This window comes from Microtus pennsylvanicus, chromosome 21 (genome assembly GCF_037038515.1).
Source record: "Microtus pennsylvanicus isolate mMicPen1 chromosome 21, mMicPen1.hap1, whole genome shotgun sequence".
In the NCBI taxonomy this organism is placed as follows: Eukaryota; Metazoa; Chordata; class Mammalia; order Rodentia; family Cricetidae; genus Microtus; species Microtus pennsylvanicus.
The window spans coordinates 33,307,961-33,324,621 of record NC_134599.1 but is presented as its reverse complement, the minus strand read 5'-3'; the positions used below and the strand labels follow the sequence as shown (position 1 = coordinate 33,324,621).

General features: G+C 45.8%; 1 long non-coding RNA gene across 1 annotated transcript in view; it reads left to right on the top strand.

The window, feature by feature from the left end:
• The window catches only part of LOC142839431 (uncharacterized), an 18,608-nt gene extending 1,947 nt beyond the window's left edge, over positions 1-16,661 (top strand). The window contains exons 2-4 of the long non-coding RNA XR_012908746.1: positions 8,234-8,441; positions 9,972-10,039; positions 16,077-16,661. This is a non-coding gene — a long non-coding RNA (uncharacterized LOC142839431). The remainder of the gene's footprint in view (positions 1-8,233; positions 8,442-9,971; positions 10,040-16,076) is intronic.

Genomic DNA, 16,661 nt, shown 5'->3' with positions numbered 1-16,661 from the left:
GCCATGGGTATAGGGTGGTTAATCGGGATCTTCTTTTGCTGCATAGGGTTTTCCTTCTGACCCTGCAAGGGCAAAAAAAAAAATAGCTTGAACGGTTGAAACAGATCTTTGGAGTGAGCATTAAGAACTTCGGCTTTACATATCTGGTGTGTGTGGGGGGGGGAGCGCTGGCCCTTTTACTCGGCCATAAAAGCTGCCTGGGGGCGGGGGGGGGGTGAGGTGAAGATAAGTAACCTCACTCAATGTAAGCACGTAGGAAAAACTCACAGGCCCACAGTAGAACTATATGCTACCTGAAGTTAATCGCAAGTCAGCTTCAATCACAGAAAAATCACGTCTAGAAGATTCCTTGAAGCCGCTTCCAATCTCAAGAGAACACGTGCGCAACACCCTTCACGGTGCACTCCCCATGTTTGCTCTCTTGCTGGCGGGTGAGAACACCAGCCGCCCAGGCCCTAGAGAGAAGTTAGTGGAGGAATATACCGCTTAGGTTGTTTAGAAACCCGTGATCATTGCTTTCAATACTCTGGCCTCTGCAGTCCAGGCCCTTAGGTCCCTCTAGGGACCCTGAAAAGTGGCTCGGTTCCTGGTGCCTAGGGGAGAAAGTGACTCCAGCTCTAGCCCTCCTGCTGGGCGCTTAAAGTTAGGGTGAGGGCTAGAGGAGGAGCCCAGGGGGCGGGCCCTCATAGTTTGCAGACCTAAGTGGTGCTCTTCAGGGCTGTCTGGAAGGAGAGTTTCGCCCCATAACTCTAAGAGGGTTTGTTTGGAAGCTCCCTGACGTGAACTACAGGGCTTCTGCTCTCTCCAGGGTGACTCAGAATGAAAGTAGCTAGGATGCCTGCCAGCTAGCGTCTAAAAAATCAAGACATCACCCTGCCTCTCGGGTTTTTGTTTGATTTTTGGCTGTTCGGAGCTATGGTCTACCAGGGGAGGTTCTAGAGGCTGACCACATCCTTCCTGAATCCGTGTTGTGGGATGGCAGAGGGTCGCTCCATCTTGAAAAAGGTTACTACTTATTTGGATAGAGGAAGGTGTAAAAAAAAAAAAAGCCTAGAGTCCCCGGGACTGGGAAACGTAGCAACCTTACACCCCACCAAGTGTCAGGAACCTATCCTGGTCCACCTCCTGTCCCCAACACAGATCTCTGGAGTCATGCCTTCATCTGGAATTCAAGAAGGTATTTGCACTGTGATTGTGTGAGAACACACTTCAGGAGGATTAAAGGAACCCTAACAACAGAACTGGGGGAATAAAGAAGGGGCCGCATGCGTGGATCGAATGCATGGGTACACACCCAGCTGTCCAGATGCAGACAAAAGCTACAGTGCCCACATGGAGTGACCCCAGTCAGGCACACAGGCACACGTGGACAGGAGGCCAAGGAGAGTAAACTCAGCTAGAATGCAGTACTTCCTGCAGGAGGTGTGTTAGCCCTGGAGGAAGAAACTTGGTTGAATCTTTTGGAAATAACGTTTCAGGCCACATTCTGAAGAAAGAGCCAAGGAATCATCTTCCCCGAGCCTGCCTTCGGACTCGCCCACCTGCTCTGTTGGGGAAATCCAAAAGAGGGACAGATTCCTTTTGACTCAGTTCCTCCAGTGGGTTGTTGTCTTTTTCGCCCTTTGCCTGGGAGATTGTGCTCTGGAGTAGGGCTTGGGTAGACAGCACAGTCAGCCTTCACTAGATGACAAGGGACTCTCAGTTTCCAATGGGAACATTCAGTTCAAAATAAGCTCAAAATGTGGAAAAGCCCTGGTTGCTCCCCCGCCCAGTGCCTTGCTTTTCTCTTTGGAAGTCTGAAGAGAACTATAGCCCTCCCCAATCCCAAACATATAAAAAAATCTGCAAAGAATGCTAGTGTGATCTAAATTATTTATTTAACTGATTTTCTTTTATGGGATATTGAGACATTTCCACCACTGCTCCTCTATTCCAAGCAGAGACTGAGGTCCTGGCCGGACTGTGTGAGTCTACCAATGGGGTTTCCCACAGTGGTTTGGGGGGGGGGTAAACTTAATGAGTGTGCTGACTTGTTTTTACCTCCTTTGCTTGTTGACTCCTGAGGAACAGTCCGGGACAATACCGCCCCAGTTCCCTATAGAAGAGGCAGGGACTGCTCCAAGCAGTGGTGTCCTTCCTCATATTGCATTTTCCAACTTGCTCTCTTAAGCTCCTTTTCTGAGCCCCCTCCCAAGAGAGTAGTAGGAGTAAAGTCTTGGACCATTTCTTTAAAAGGACAGCAAGGAAGTGGGGGGGGGGAGGAAGGGAGTGTGTGTGTACGCTGGGGTGCTTGCTTCTGGGCCAACAAGCCCAATAACCACTCTCCAAAAAGCCAATGAGAGTCCCTGTTGTAAAGAAGAAATGACCCCCAAACACTGCTGCAGGAAACATTGCAAGGGATGTAACTAACTGTTCCCTGAAGAGACAGAGAGCTGTGACTAGGGGAGACTTTCTTCCCCTTTGTGAGCAGTTCTTTCACTTTTCCAAGACCCACTTAGTCCCTGACCATTTTAGTGAATTTGTTCTTGTTTGCATTTTGGACAATAAATTGTGGAAATCATCCCAGAGTTCATGGAATCAGCAGAGCAGTTTCTTCAAAGCTCTTTTCTCCAGATCATTTTTCTCTCTTTCATGCCCGCATTTGAATCACCTGCTGGTGCATCTCAGTGAGAGACTGGGACCAAAAGAGAGAAACGAACAAGAAAGCATCACCTCTCAGATCCAAAGTGTAACTTGTCTTCCTTCTAGCTAAGATTCAGAGCACAAAGAAATGAATTGGTTGTCTTCGGACATTCTCTTCCTCTTTGGGTGCTTTGCAGCCCTTCTCACGAGGAACCACAGCATGTTGGAACTGGAAGTGTTTGCTCTGATATTCCAGTCTTACAAACATTTTCAAACTCTGATTTAAAAAACTTGTTTATGTTGCTTTAGCTACAAGAGGGTAGCATTCACCTCTCAAGCAAAGATCCACTGTTTTTTCCAAACCCCGAAGACTCAACAGACTTCGCGGGACATCGTTTATTTTTCTTTTTTTTACCCCTTTTCCTTCTGCCTAGAACACAGAACTAGGAGAGAAACTTCGGAGGTTTGTGCCCTCTGCTTGCACCGACAACTGTTAAGTTCTTGAGCAGCGCTCAATTCTCTTAACATGTCAATGCATAAATGCACATGCATGTGTGTGTTCCTGTCAGGTTGCCCACACTTTCTCAACAAACTCTAGCTGCCTAGATGAAGCAAACCATTTCCGTTGCTCAGGGCAAAGGGCTAAATGCCCTTGTGGGTCTAAAGTTGGCAGGAGATATCACCGGTTGGGTGCATGTGCGCGTGTGTGATATGACAGTCATTACCTTCAACAATAAATTAAAATAACCAGATACCCCTTTAATCCTTTCCAAAACAGTGTCAATGCTCTAGAGATACCGTCTCACCTCCCAAGGTGTCTTCACTCCCAGAGGGCCCGGGCCCTCTGCTGCAGCCCAGCACTGGGCTCGCGCTCAGAAAGGAGGTACTCCAACGGAAAAAATCCCATACATTTTTAACTACAGTGATTACTAAATTAATAGCAGGCACCAAGACAGATGTCAAAACGTCTTGAAAATGTTTATCTGTGAATAATTGAGAAGGTAGTGGGACGCATTATCTGATTGTGTAATGAAATATGTATGAGGAACAGCTGTTTGCAGCAGCCCCTTCCCGCTGCCGCCTTAACCAGGGTCCTTCTCTTGCAAGCAGGAGTCTTGGGGGAAGTTGCTCGCCCACTTTCTTCCACTTGGGAGTTCACTCGCCTCTTCCCTGGCTGCTAGGTACTGCTGTGGCTATTAGTCAACCTCAGAATCGCCTGCTTCTCTGACGGAGGGTATCTACACCGTTTCCCCCCAGCCTTGAGCGGTTGGTGTTCGTGGAGAGGTGCGGCTCCGTTGTCTGCTGCTCTGGCCACCGCGCCTTCCGGCCTGGCTGCCCGTTGGGTCTCCGTGAATGCCGGAGAGCAGACGATGGAGCAGCCAAGGCGGCAGCGATGGCCCGGAGCCCTCGGAGCACCTGGCGTGGGCTGACCGAGCTACACGACCGGGTCAGTGTAAAGGCTCCGGAGCCCCGCGACTCAGCGGGGCGGGTCTGGGGTCACTGCGGGGTGACCGGGCTGGGGATCTGGCTTTGTTTCCCTCTCTAGCCACACTGCACACTTCCTTCCAGCCCCAGCCAGCCTCCAAGCCGCTGAGCCTTGGCCCTGTTTGTTTTTCCAGCCCGGAGCCCTCCACCCGGTCGCACAAATAGCCCTCGAAGCTGCGTCAACCGCCCCAGGCCGAGTCTCGATTCAGGCCGCAGTCTAGGCTCCGCCTCGCCGCGCCGCGAGTTCTGGCCCCGCAGGAAGCAGAGGGGACTGGAGGGCTCCGGGATCTTCCTGGAGCCAGAGGGCACACGGGACTAAAGGAGGGGAGGTGGCCGGGGAGTGGTTGAGGGCCTCAGAGGGTTGTGGAGGCCCAAGATCTGGGCTCAGAGGGGCGCGTGTAACTTGAGTGGCGGCTTCAGGGTTTCGGACACGGGCAAGGAGTAGGGACAACGGTGAGGTTAACAGATGGACTCCATGTAGGATCCTATTAAGCTTGGGCCTTGAATGTCACGTCAGTCATATGTACAAACTCAGTGACTTCCTGCAGGTATACTGTCTTTGCTGGATGCTTCCCAAGGTAGTGGAGCCTTGTCCCTGGCGCGGCGCTTCCTGTCTGCCTCAGTCGGGGGACCCCACAGGCCTGCCTGCGGTGTCCACTTGTATAGTCCTTTGGCCCTTGGCCTTTCCCAGTTTTGGAAGCCTAGAGTCTCCTCCCTGGCGTTCCAGAAGCCTCTAGCCGCAAAAGCCCTGCCAGAACCACAGTTCCTGACCGCTCGCGGAACGAGGGTCCGAATAAGTGCGCCGCGGCATCCCAACACCCCGCATCTTCGCGTCTTCGCAGAGTCTCCGCGTACTCGCAGGGGGATGAGCTCGGGCGTTATTTCTCAAGCATCGCCCATTTTACCTAATCCCTTATGTTTTTATTTTAATCCTACACATTACAGTTAATCTGTAATGATACTGCTTCGGATGAACCTGTTGCATACGAGGCACTGCAATTTGTAACCTTGGAAACTGTTTTAAATAAAGATTATAACAGGGGAGTCAATTGTGTTTATTCTTTGCGCAGGGGGGTGCGGAGAGGATTCGGCAGCTCCTCGGCCTCGAGGACTGAGTTTCATAAGAAGGGAGAGAAGACTGCAGGGCAGAGGAGAGGGGTTTAAGGGGCGGAAGAGCGGCCTGAGTCTGCTATAGCGGCTCCACTCCCACGCCTTGGTATCTTTGGAATTCTGGGGAGAGTGGTAGGGCTTACAAACTGCACAAAACTCGGCGAACTTGAGCCCCTGTCTACCTCGATTTTGCATTCAAGCCGGCCCTGCACACTCGGAATTCTGAACCGGCCAAGGGCAGAGAAGGGGGCGTATTGCAGCTCATGGTTTCTTATATTAAAGAAACCCACAGCCGCAGTAGCAACTACAAAACTGCGGCCACGGGGAAGCAAAATCAAACATAATTTCTTTTATTTATCTATTGCTTTTATATCATTAAAATATTTTTGGTCCCGCTGTATAAAATAGCATCCACTCTGATTATCACCTGCCATATCGGCTGTATTCAGCAGAGCAAAATTAACAATTAGCGGGGGAAAAAAGCCCATCTTATATACTGTATCTGTCAAGATATGTTACAATTTCCATTAACAAAAAAACATTATTCTTGTTGAAGAAGCTATGAAGTATATCTTTCATGAGCTCTTTATTAGTAATCATGGTTGTCAAAAAGAATTAGATATGTACAGATTGTAGCTGCAAAGGAAATATTAGATGCACAGAATAAGATGTACAGTGGAATTGAGGCATAACTATTTTTCTTTTTAAAATAAAATTTTTACTGAGATAAAAAAAACCTGAGCTATTAAGCTTCCTTAAAAGATGCTTTGTTGGTTTAATTATACTGTAGTTATTTTATAAATATGTTTCAAAGGAAGCTTGCCATATTGCATGTCAATGAGGGCTGTAAAGAAAAGCTCGCAAAAGCTAATGCATACCAAATACCAAATTTTCGTCATTAGCATTCCTATTTATTACAAACTAAAGGAACCTATTAGCAGATGAGAATTTCTATTTAGCTAGCATTACAATGTTTGGCCATTAAAATAAAAAGGGCAAAGTATATACATTATTTTTTTTCCCTTGGGACTATACATTCTGTTTGCCTAGAAGCTCCCAGGGAGACTGGGAGATATTTCTGACTGGGGAACAGAATTCTACAGTGGGAATAGGCCAGAGGGCCCACAACCCCTATTTTTGGTTATGGAGCTTAATGCTATTCATTTGGAGCAAGAGCAGAACAGGGCTGAAACCTTGCACCACGCTGAGATCTGCGTGGTAACCACAGCCCTTGAGGGGTCTTTGTCTTTAATTTGTGTCATGAGCATATGCAAATCATTAATTGTTTCTCCTCCAGGCGAGAGAATGGGTAGTGATGGTAATACTGCTTTTGTTTGGATATTAAACTTTCCTTCAATGCTCCCTAGACTTTGGTACTTCTCTCAATGTAGATTTTTCTTGGTAGGAAACCCCACTACTTCTGCTGCATAATAATTCTAGAAATGCTCACTTACAGATTTGTGCCATTTCAAAAGCAAACAGACAGTTTTTGAGTACGCAGGGCAGTTCTGCTCTCTGCAAGGAGAGGGGATGCACACGAGCAGCTGAATGAAGAGGAGAATCTTTCCAACCAGTCCGATTTTTAAAAGCTCCAAAGATCATCTTTTTTAAAAAAAAAAAAAAATCAAGGCACATTTTTAAAAATCTCCTAATTGGGCAGGAAAATATGTACATTTGACAAAACTGAAATGAAACATTCAAAATAAGAGGACTGTTTTGAATCCTGTTAGGTAAAGTTTGTTATTATTGTTTTTGCTTTTGTTTTTAAGTAAACACAGTAATAGTTGTTGGAGCCTTTGAGATGCCCCAGTTATCAGGTTATCAAGGGAGGTAAATCATGGTTTCTTTTGCATTACAATTCAGCTTGGGCACAAAGTCTTCTGACTCATTCCATTAAAAAGAGTGACAATTTGCATGAAGACGTCTCTCTGAAAAACAACAGGTATCAGAAGGAGAGAAGGGACTTCCCAAGTCCTGGAATCAAAATGAAGAATGAAAGAAAGGAACATTATCAAAAGCAGCCATTATTTTTTGTAAATCTCTTATTACACCTTTATTACCAATAGAGAAACCAGCGGTGTGTGGTTGGTGAGGTGGCCATCCTTCCCCGGTGACCCCTAAGCAGAGCCTACAGAAGCAGTGAAAGTCGCTTGCTGTGTTGAGGAAACATGGTTGCTTTGATGCCAGGAGACCCCAAATCAAAGGAAACCCTCTCATCTCTTACCCCATTCTCTCTACATGAGAAATCAGTCCCTAGGTCTCTAAAGCGTACTTGATGCAGAAGTTGGAGCAATGGCTTTGTGAGTACCGAAGTGTACTAGGAAGGATGGCACTGGACAGCAAAGGCCAGAGCTACACAACAGCTTAGTTAGTTCAGTCCTCACCCCAACCCACACCCAAGTTCACTTCCTGATTCCTTCCCTACTACTAACCGAATAATCCAAATGGCTCCCCTTATGCTTCTCCCCCAACGCATTTTCCTATTCTAGGCCGAATGTAAATGTCACCAACAGCCCAGAAGACTGTTTTCCATATATTTAAACCCAAATGGCTTAAATCTCAGTGTGTGTGGAAGATAACCCAGTTTAGGTAGCCTTAAATCCCATTTCAAAGAGCTGATTAGGAGAGACCAAGGCAGTGGTAGAGAGATAGACTGGCTTCTTCTTCAGAGCACAGACAAGTACAGGGGAGGACAGCAGGTGTCCCGCCAGGAACAAGCAGGAGTCTAATCTCAGAAGGCTTCCGGGAAGAGGTGAGGTTTGAACTGGACATTAGAGGTTTAGTAGGAGTCTAAATGGTACGAAGTACCATGTAGAAAGAAGCTGGTATCCAGTTAAGCCATAATATCACATCTGACCTAAGGAGGGAAACCGAGTGTTTATTCAAACAATTGAGTAAATGATTTAATGGCAAAACAAAAACAAAAGCCTTAGAAATACTTCTGAATATTTTGCCCTGGGTTGGCCTGCCTGTTCTTTTAGCCTAATATTCTCTTACCTCTCTCCCACTTTCTAAGGTCGATGTCCCATTCCTTTCTCTGGAGGCCACCCTGGGAGGTCAGCATGAGACTGCAGCTGATGAATCCTGTTTGCTGCAGTCATACAGGGAATGCATGCCCTTGTCCAGAGTCCTCTATGGGTGGACATCCTCACCCTTGCTGCCTGGCCTGTTTCCCTCACTGCAAGTTTTAGGAGTTTTGCATTTTGAACACCCTCCCTCACAAGGTACCAATTTGCTTGAAACATCTCAATGCAAAGCAGCTAATGGGTTAGGTTTGTAGAAAAGGAACCCGGGAACCCAGTCTTTGGAAATGGCCTCTAGATGAAACTCAAGGAAAGCTGGGCCAGCAACTGAGCACAGATAAAGCTTTGAACTCAAAGTAGCTCCGTTTTTTGTCACCTGAGAGACAGAGATGATACCTATCTGTTTTGGTTCCTTAAGCACACAAACAATTATGAAGATTGACTTTTTTTTTTAAAACCTAGCTCTCGTCACCAGCAATGGCAGGATTTGGATGACAGTAACAATTAGGAACATTTTCCCCCTCTTCTAGATATAGATGCTTACTAGTTTGAACTCTAAGATATAAATTCACTCTGACTGTAGTGGTATATACTTGTAATTCTCATGCCTGGGAGATAGAAGCAGGAGGGTCAGCAGTTCAAGGTCAACCTTGGCTACCTAGCAAGTTCAAGGCTAGCCTTACGTCTGTCTTACGTAAGTCTACGCCTTAAAAAAAGAAAAATACAAATTGAAAAATTGGAAGTAGAAAAATGAATAATCTGGGCAAGATGAAAAATATCTACGCTTCTCCTGTTTTCCCTTCAGAATGTGTTTATATGCTACAGTGGGTCTTTGAATCTGACACATGAACCCCACTCTGGGACACAGCAGGCACTGTCTCTTCAGAGAAGCATTTTACTGGGGTGAAGTGGATCCCAGATTGTACAGTGAATCCCGCTCTAGGCAGGATATCCCATCAACCGTTCCTCTTTGTATCACCTCCATTTGGATGTCACCTTCACCCCCATAGACCTCTCTTCCCCCCACCCCATCTCCCCTTCCTCTCCTCCCCCACTCTTCCCTTTTCCCTAAACAAGCCTCTCTTTCTTCCCAAACTAAGCATGAAAGTCAACAAGTTGAGAGCAATTCAATTTCAATAATTTAAACAGATGTCTTTTGAGCTTCCTGGACCGAAGCAAAAGCCCTTCCATAGGAAGCACCTAATTCAAAGGGAACAGCGGGGTTATGAAGAGCTCTGCACCATCTGGGAAAGAAGCAGCAGCCCAGCCACTCCTACACGTACCAACCATCAGGGTTCATCCAAGGGAAGCTGCTCTCCCCGGAGCCCATCTCTTCCCGGTTATAAACTGTGTTCAGAGTATGTGGTCAGAATGTGGTCTGTAACCGTGTGAGGAGGGAAGTCATCCATTGCCACATTCAGCAAGAGTCCAGGAAGGGCTCTGTTCCACTGCATTCTCCAACGCCCGACCAACTGACCTCAGTGTGTGTGGGCACAGAGCAGGCATGTGTACGTGTGTGGCATATTTACAAAGTCAGCCAATTCAGGCTAGTCTGGGAGTCTTGGTACAAAGGAGAAAGTATTGGATGACCTTGTGCATAGGAGTTAAGGGGAAGGAGGAGTCTGCAGAGATTAGGGAAGAGGGCCTGTGACTTTATTCTAATGAGTCCTATTTCCCTGGAGAGTTGTTCTGAGTACGCAGTCTTCTTTCTTTCCAATTACTTCCTTGCAGTGATCTGTGGAGAAGCACGAAGTTGAGGAGGAAGAAAGGGACCTGTGGGCCCAAGCAGAATTCTGAAGGTAACGTACACCCACCTTCCAGAAATCCCAAGTCACACAAGGACTAAGTATCGGCCAATCATCAGGAATGAAACAGAAACTGATGCTGTCACTCAAATTCTTTTTCTGTATGAGCGACAAAAAGGCTGGATGGGCCAAGAGTGATTGATACCCAGACATCCCTTGATAATGAGAGCTGCATTCCTGAGAGGTCTCACCTGTTCCCTCCTTCAGCCACCTGGATCACACTGGGAGGGGAGCTAGATTAGAAGGGGATGGGCTTCTGAGAATCTGCAAAAGCAGCATGCTGGACAGAAGAACCCAGAAAACCTGTCTCAGAGACAGCTCCTCTGTCCACATGCAAAAGGAAGGCACCCACGGGGCTGAAGGGGCTCTTACGTCTTGTCCACCAGTCACAGCCCCGGTGTCCTCAGAAGGTCTCCAGCCCTTGGCAGCAATCTAGACCTGTGTCGGGATGGTTGAAAAGCCCGTTCTATCAAGTTGAACAACTTTCTGGTGTAACCTCTGAGAGGCCTGATTGTTTATTCATGCGGAAGCAAGCCGCCCAGTTCATTTGGCCTGTTTTGCGACTCTTTGTTGGTTTGGGGTGTGTTATGGTAGCTGCAAATGGCTTCTCAAGTGGCATTTGCTGACATTCACTGGGGTCCATTTATCAGCATCCACCAGCTCACCTCCATACATGTAATCCATTTTGCTTTGTTCTTCCGAGCAACCTCCTTCCCGACACCCGTGCCCTGAAAATGATAAATGGCAAGGTGGCGTCTTTCCCAAGCTGCACTCAAATGTCACTGTGAAAAATCTTTAATGGACTAAGTGTAGCTTTTCACGTTACAACTTGTCAGGTACTGAGAAATTCTAGAGTTTCTCCTTAATCCACAAGTCATTGGAACCACACATCTGCAGGCAGAGACTAATTATAAGTTGTACCAGTCAGACTGGGCAAGCAGAGACCGAGGGGAAAACATTTGGTATCAGTTAATTCTTTATTACTATCATTACTATTATATTATTCTCATTCCATTTTTTTTGCTACTCCTTTTTCTACTTAGAGAATGTGCCAGGTATGAGCAATCTGTTACTCTAATGAATTGAGCGACAGCCCCCAGCTAGCTCTCCACGCATGCTCACAATCTCCATATACATTCAAGCTTTCTCCAGAATACTTTTCGTCTTTTCCTCCAAGACTCAAAAATCACCTAGACTTCTCCCCTCTGAATCTGAATCCTGGTCCCTGAGGGCTGGTCAGAATGCAGCAGTGGAGAGGTATCTGCAATATGTCAGCCTACTCATCCCTCATCAGAGGGTGTGGCCGTACGGACATCGTGTAGAGCCTAGAGACTCACATCACCAATGCACAGGGTTTGCTCGCGCTGGTTTTACCTCAGTGAATGGACTCAGTTCACTGGCTTTCTCCACGGACGGTCAGCCTTGTCTATTGGCCATTTCAGTGTTTTGGCTCCTGCTTCCCAATTCATGTGTTGAAACCTCATCACCAATGTGATAGTGTTAGGGGATGGGTTTTTCTGGGTTGCTATTGGGTTGTTCAGGTGTCCTCTTGTTTGTTTGTTTTATTTATTTATTTATTTATTTATTTTCGAGACAGGGTTTCTCTGTGGCTTTGGAGCCTGTCCTGGAACTAGCTCTGTAGACCAGGGTATACTCTTATGAGGGAGCTACCAAGAGGCATCTTGCCCTTCCACCAGGTAAACTAGGAAGCACGACCTTACCAGCATGGACTGCTGATGTCTTGGTCTTCCATTTTCTAACTTCTAGAACTCTTTAGAATACGATTCTGTTGTTTATAAACTATCTAGCTTACATTTTATTTATTTATTTTTTTTTTTGAGGAAAGGTATCATGAAGACCAGACAGGCTCCAAACTTGCCGTGTAGCCAAGAGTGACCTTCAGTTTCTGATCTTCCTACTTCTACCTCTTCATCGCCCAGTAGAATTGCAAGTATAGTATGTGCCCGGTGCTGGGGATTGAACCCCCGGGTGTTGTGCATGTTAGGTAAATGTTCTGCTGACTGATATTTTGTTATAGTGGCCCGGAATGGACCAAGACATAACCGTAGATAGAACTGACTGATTTGCCCATGTCTGTATGTATTCTAATGAATATACCATAATCAATTAATATTGATTCTGTAGTTGAGTTTAGAGGTCAAAGAGTGGAGGAGGGAGAATTCTGAACCAAGAAAATGAATGATATTACTAGAAACTGTACCCGCCATGGGCTAGATGCTACAGACAGAAGATTTTACCAGTCTCTGGTTGTATGCCCCCTTTCCCCTCTGGGCCTCCCTCCACCCCATCTCTTTATGAGAGTTATTGTCTCCTCTGTCTTTAGCCCTTTGGGACCCCTCTAACAAGTACAGAACATTGGTCACATAGAGTCTTAGCACCCAAATAGTTTTAACTGTCTGAAATCCACAGACCTTGCCACTTTCATAGTACTGCTGCACCAGAAAACAAAACAAAACAAACAAACAAACAAACAGAAAAGGCTTTGTTTCTTCTTGTTTTGTCTGTTTTTATTTCCTTCTGAAATGCATTTCTCCAGAACTGGTCTCAGCCTTTTACCTCAGCTCACATACTGATTAGAATGAAGAAAGAAAGCTGTGCCCTCAGCGGCCAGGCATAGCAGGGCAGAGCAAGCATCCACACATACTAAACACCTGGCAAGCGCAGACGGTAGAGAGCCAAGGCTAGCCCCATGAGGGTGGGTTCTATACCAGATAGTGTCAAGCCCAGTAATGTCTGGAGCCATAGCTCCTAGAAGGCCAGGACAGCAAGGGGGGGTGGTGCACATTTTTAATCCCAACACTTGAGAGACAGAGGCAGGTGGATCTCTGTGAGTCTAAGGCCAGCCTGGTCTACAGAGTGAGTTCCAGGACAGGTTCCAAAGCTACAGAGAAACCCCGTTTAGGGGGAAAAAAAACCCAAATAAACAAAAAGAAGGCCAAGTCATCACAGAGGAAAGAACTTCAGTGTCTTCACAGTTTCGACAGGGCAGAAAATCAAACCAGGTGGCTGAAAGGGTGAGATCCTCTATGAGAACCCACTAAAAAGCAAAGCGCAGGTCGGGGTGACTTTATTTATTTATTTATTTTTTTATTTGAAGTGCTGTGAACTGAACCTAGGGTTTCACACATGCTAGACAAGGGATCATACTCAGGAGTGATTTTTCTTTCTTTCTTTCTTTAAGGGATGGGCATGGGACAGAAGTAGGGGTGGAGGCGGGGTCTCACCATATAGCCCGAGTGACCTGAAATTCTCTATGTAAATTAGGATGGCCTAGAGTTCATAGAGATTCACTTGCCTCTGCTTCTTGAGCGTTGCTATTAAAGGCATGTGCCATCACACCCGGTGCCTAGGGGTGATTTTAAAGGCAACGGTTATATCTTTGTTTACCTGGCTGCTTTATTATTTGGCCTATAAGGTGTTTGGGATATACAGGTTGAAAGATAAACACTGAGGGCTGGAGAGATGGCTCAGAGGTTAAGAGCACGGGCTACTCTTCCAGAGGTCCTGAGTTCAACTCCCAGCAACCATATGGTGGCTCACAACCATCTGTAATGAGATCAGGATCCCTCTTCTAGCATGCAGACCGAATACTGTATACATAATAAATAAACAAATAAATAAATATTTTTTAAAAAAGATAAGCACTGAGCATGGTGGCACTCTGCTTTAATCCCTTTCTCTCTAGTACACAGAGAAACCCCGTCTCAAAAAACAACCAAAACGAAACAGAAAGATAGAAGATGTTCACATAAAACTTTCATTATTGGTTGCTTTTTTTTCTCCCCATGATTTCTGCAAAATTAGTCTAAACAAGCAACCAGCACCACCACCCACATCAATAAGAACCTGTTGTCCCTCTATTGATGAGGTTAGGCTTTGTCAAGGGTTAAGATTCTAGATGAGATCTCTGAGATGCCTTCTGGGTGTGGGTGTGTGTCTGTGGTGTTTGTGTGAGAGTGTAAAGTGTGTGCACACTCAGCTGAGCTGAAGGAAGGGCCTGGAGCAGAAGTGAGTGAAACATTTTTTGTATACAACAAAATGCAAGGATGTCCAACACTTAGTTTCTCTCCCTGACAAATCCACCTTCATCTGTAATTGCAGGGCGCATGTAATAATTCATGAGCTTGCTTTTCAGACTTTTTCATATATTCCAGAAGTCCTTCCTTTGATTTAATTGTTTGAAAGCACAGGCGAGTGTTGTAGGATATTTGTACACTCTGTGCAGATACATTGCTCTAATTGGTATAGTTAATGACCAATAGCTACGCAGGAGGTATAGTTGGGACTTCCAGGCAGAGAAAGAACTCTGGGAAGAAGAAGGTGGGTCACCAGCCAGTCTCAGAAGCAGCATGGGTAGTGTGGAGAGATGAGGTGACGAGTCACGTGACAGAACACAGATGAAAATAAATGGGCTAATTTAAGTTATGGGATCTAGTGGGACAAACCTAAACTAAGGTCGAGCTTTTATAATTAGAAAGTCTCCATGTTGTCATTTGTGAGCTGGCTGGCAGGACAGGAAGGACTGGCCACATTTAGCACTCAGTGTGGGGTACATACACAGAGCCCGCTGCTCCCAGTGTACAGAGGTGAGCCCATGCACCACTCTGCAGCAGAAGACTAGGTAGAAATGCCCGCCACAGCACGGACACAGCAGCGTCCCAGAACTGGGGCAGTTGGGTGCAGCTGGGATGATTAGTCGGACCTGAAGGAGGCAAAGCCAGCCATCAGCTCCATCAAAGCCACATGGCAGAGAGCCTAGCCAAAGAGTTTAGGATTTGTCTCACATGGTCAGAGAACCCTGTAGGTGCTTAGTAAAGTCAGGTCCAGAGCAAAGAAATCTCAAAACAGATACAATATGTGTGAATAGGTTTAGGTGCTGGAGAAAAGAAAGAAAATGGGTATAGTCAGTCATACAAAAAATGTTTAAAAATAATACCGTCTTTAAATAAAAAATAAAGTAATGTAGAAAAGAATAAGTCATGTTATGATGGGAAATATACAAGGTGTTGGTGTAGGAGGTCCTTCTGTCTATGTGTTGCTTTCATTGGTTGAATAAAGAAACTGCTTGGCCTGATAGGGCAGAACTTAGGTAGGCAGAGAAGACAGAACTGAATTCTGGGAGGAAGAAAGCAGAGGGAGAGAGCGCCATGGCGCAAGGTCAGACATGCTAAATCTTTCCCGGTAAGCCATGACCTTGTGGTGAACACAGATTAATAGAAATGGGTTAAATCAAGATGTGAGAGTTAGCCAGTAGGAGGCTAGAGCTATTGGCCAAGCAGTGTTTTAATTAATACAGTTTCTGTGTGATTATTTCTGGTGTAAGCTAGCCAGGCAGCCGGAACAAAGGGCCATCCTTCTCGTGCAACAAGGTGTCTGGGTCCTATATGGTGCTTTTTTGGCTTTGAATTTTAAAATGCTAACAAACAAAAAACAATAGTGCTGAGAGACATTGGATTCTGGAAACTGCTAAATCAAACCAGCCTCTGTGTGTGTGTGTGTGTGTGTGTGTGTGTGTGTGTGTGTGTGTGTGTGTGTATATATATATATATATATATATATATATATATATATATATATATATATTGGTTTTTTGAGACAGGGTTTCTCTGTAGCTTTGGACCCTGTCCTGGAACTCCATTTGTAGACCAGGCTGGCCTCAAACTCACAGAGATCCTCCTGCCTCTGCCTCCCGAGTGCTGGGATTAAAGGCGTGTGCCACCACCGCCTGGCTCAGCCTATATATTTTAAGAATGTCTTGCCAGATGGTGGGGGCACATGCCTGTAATCCCAGCACTCATGAGACAGAGACTGGTGGGTTTCTGTGAGTTCGAGGCCAGCCTGGTATACAAGAGCTAGTTCCAGAATAGGCTCCAAAGCTTCAGAAAAACCCTGTCTTGAAAAAACAAAAACAAAATCAAAACAAAACAAAAAGAAGAGAATGTCTTAACTTCAAAATGGAAGTCAGAAAATATGTTACATTGGGTAAGACGTTTTGCTTTTGTTTCCACAGGAAACGGAAAGCTATGGATTCCTTCAAAGTTAATGGAGATCAGATTCGACAGGGGGAGACCTCCTGAGGATCTTGGCTATAGAAAAAGCCAAGAAAGACTACAGGACATGTGACATATATGCAGATCCCTCGACATGGGAACAGCTCTAAGACTGATGAGACATGATAAATCTTGTTGACTACAGAGCCCTCACGACTTATTGTTACATGCCAGCCTTTCACATAGCATGGATTGAGGCCCGGCTATAGAGTCCAAAGAAATATAAAGTTCACAGATGCCATTTACCTGCTCAAACATAAAACAACAACAAGGAATCTTTCACTGACCTCTGCCTACTACATATTCCATTCTTGTGAACCAGATACCAATGGAGTCAAGTAGCCCAAGTGACCTAGTCTCTCAGAATGTCTCTGTTGCAGTTTCCTCAAAATTCAGCATCCAGAACAATTTCAAAACTGCTGAGATAGTTCAGTCTCACAGATTATCTAGCCAAGACTTCAGATAAGTTCTACACTTTCCCATCACACAGAGACTAAACGTAAACTAGTACAACTAGCTCTCCCAGGACTTGATCATTATCCCAA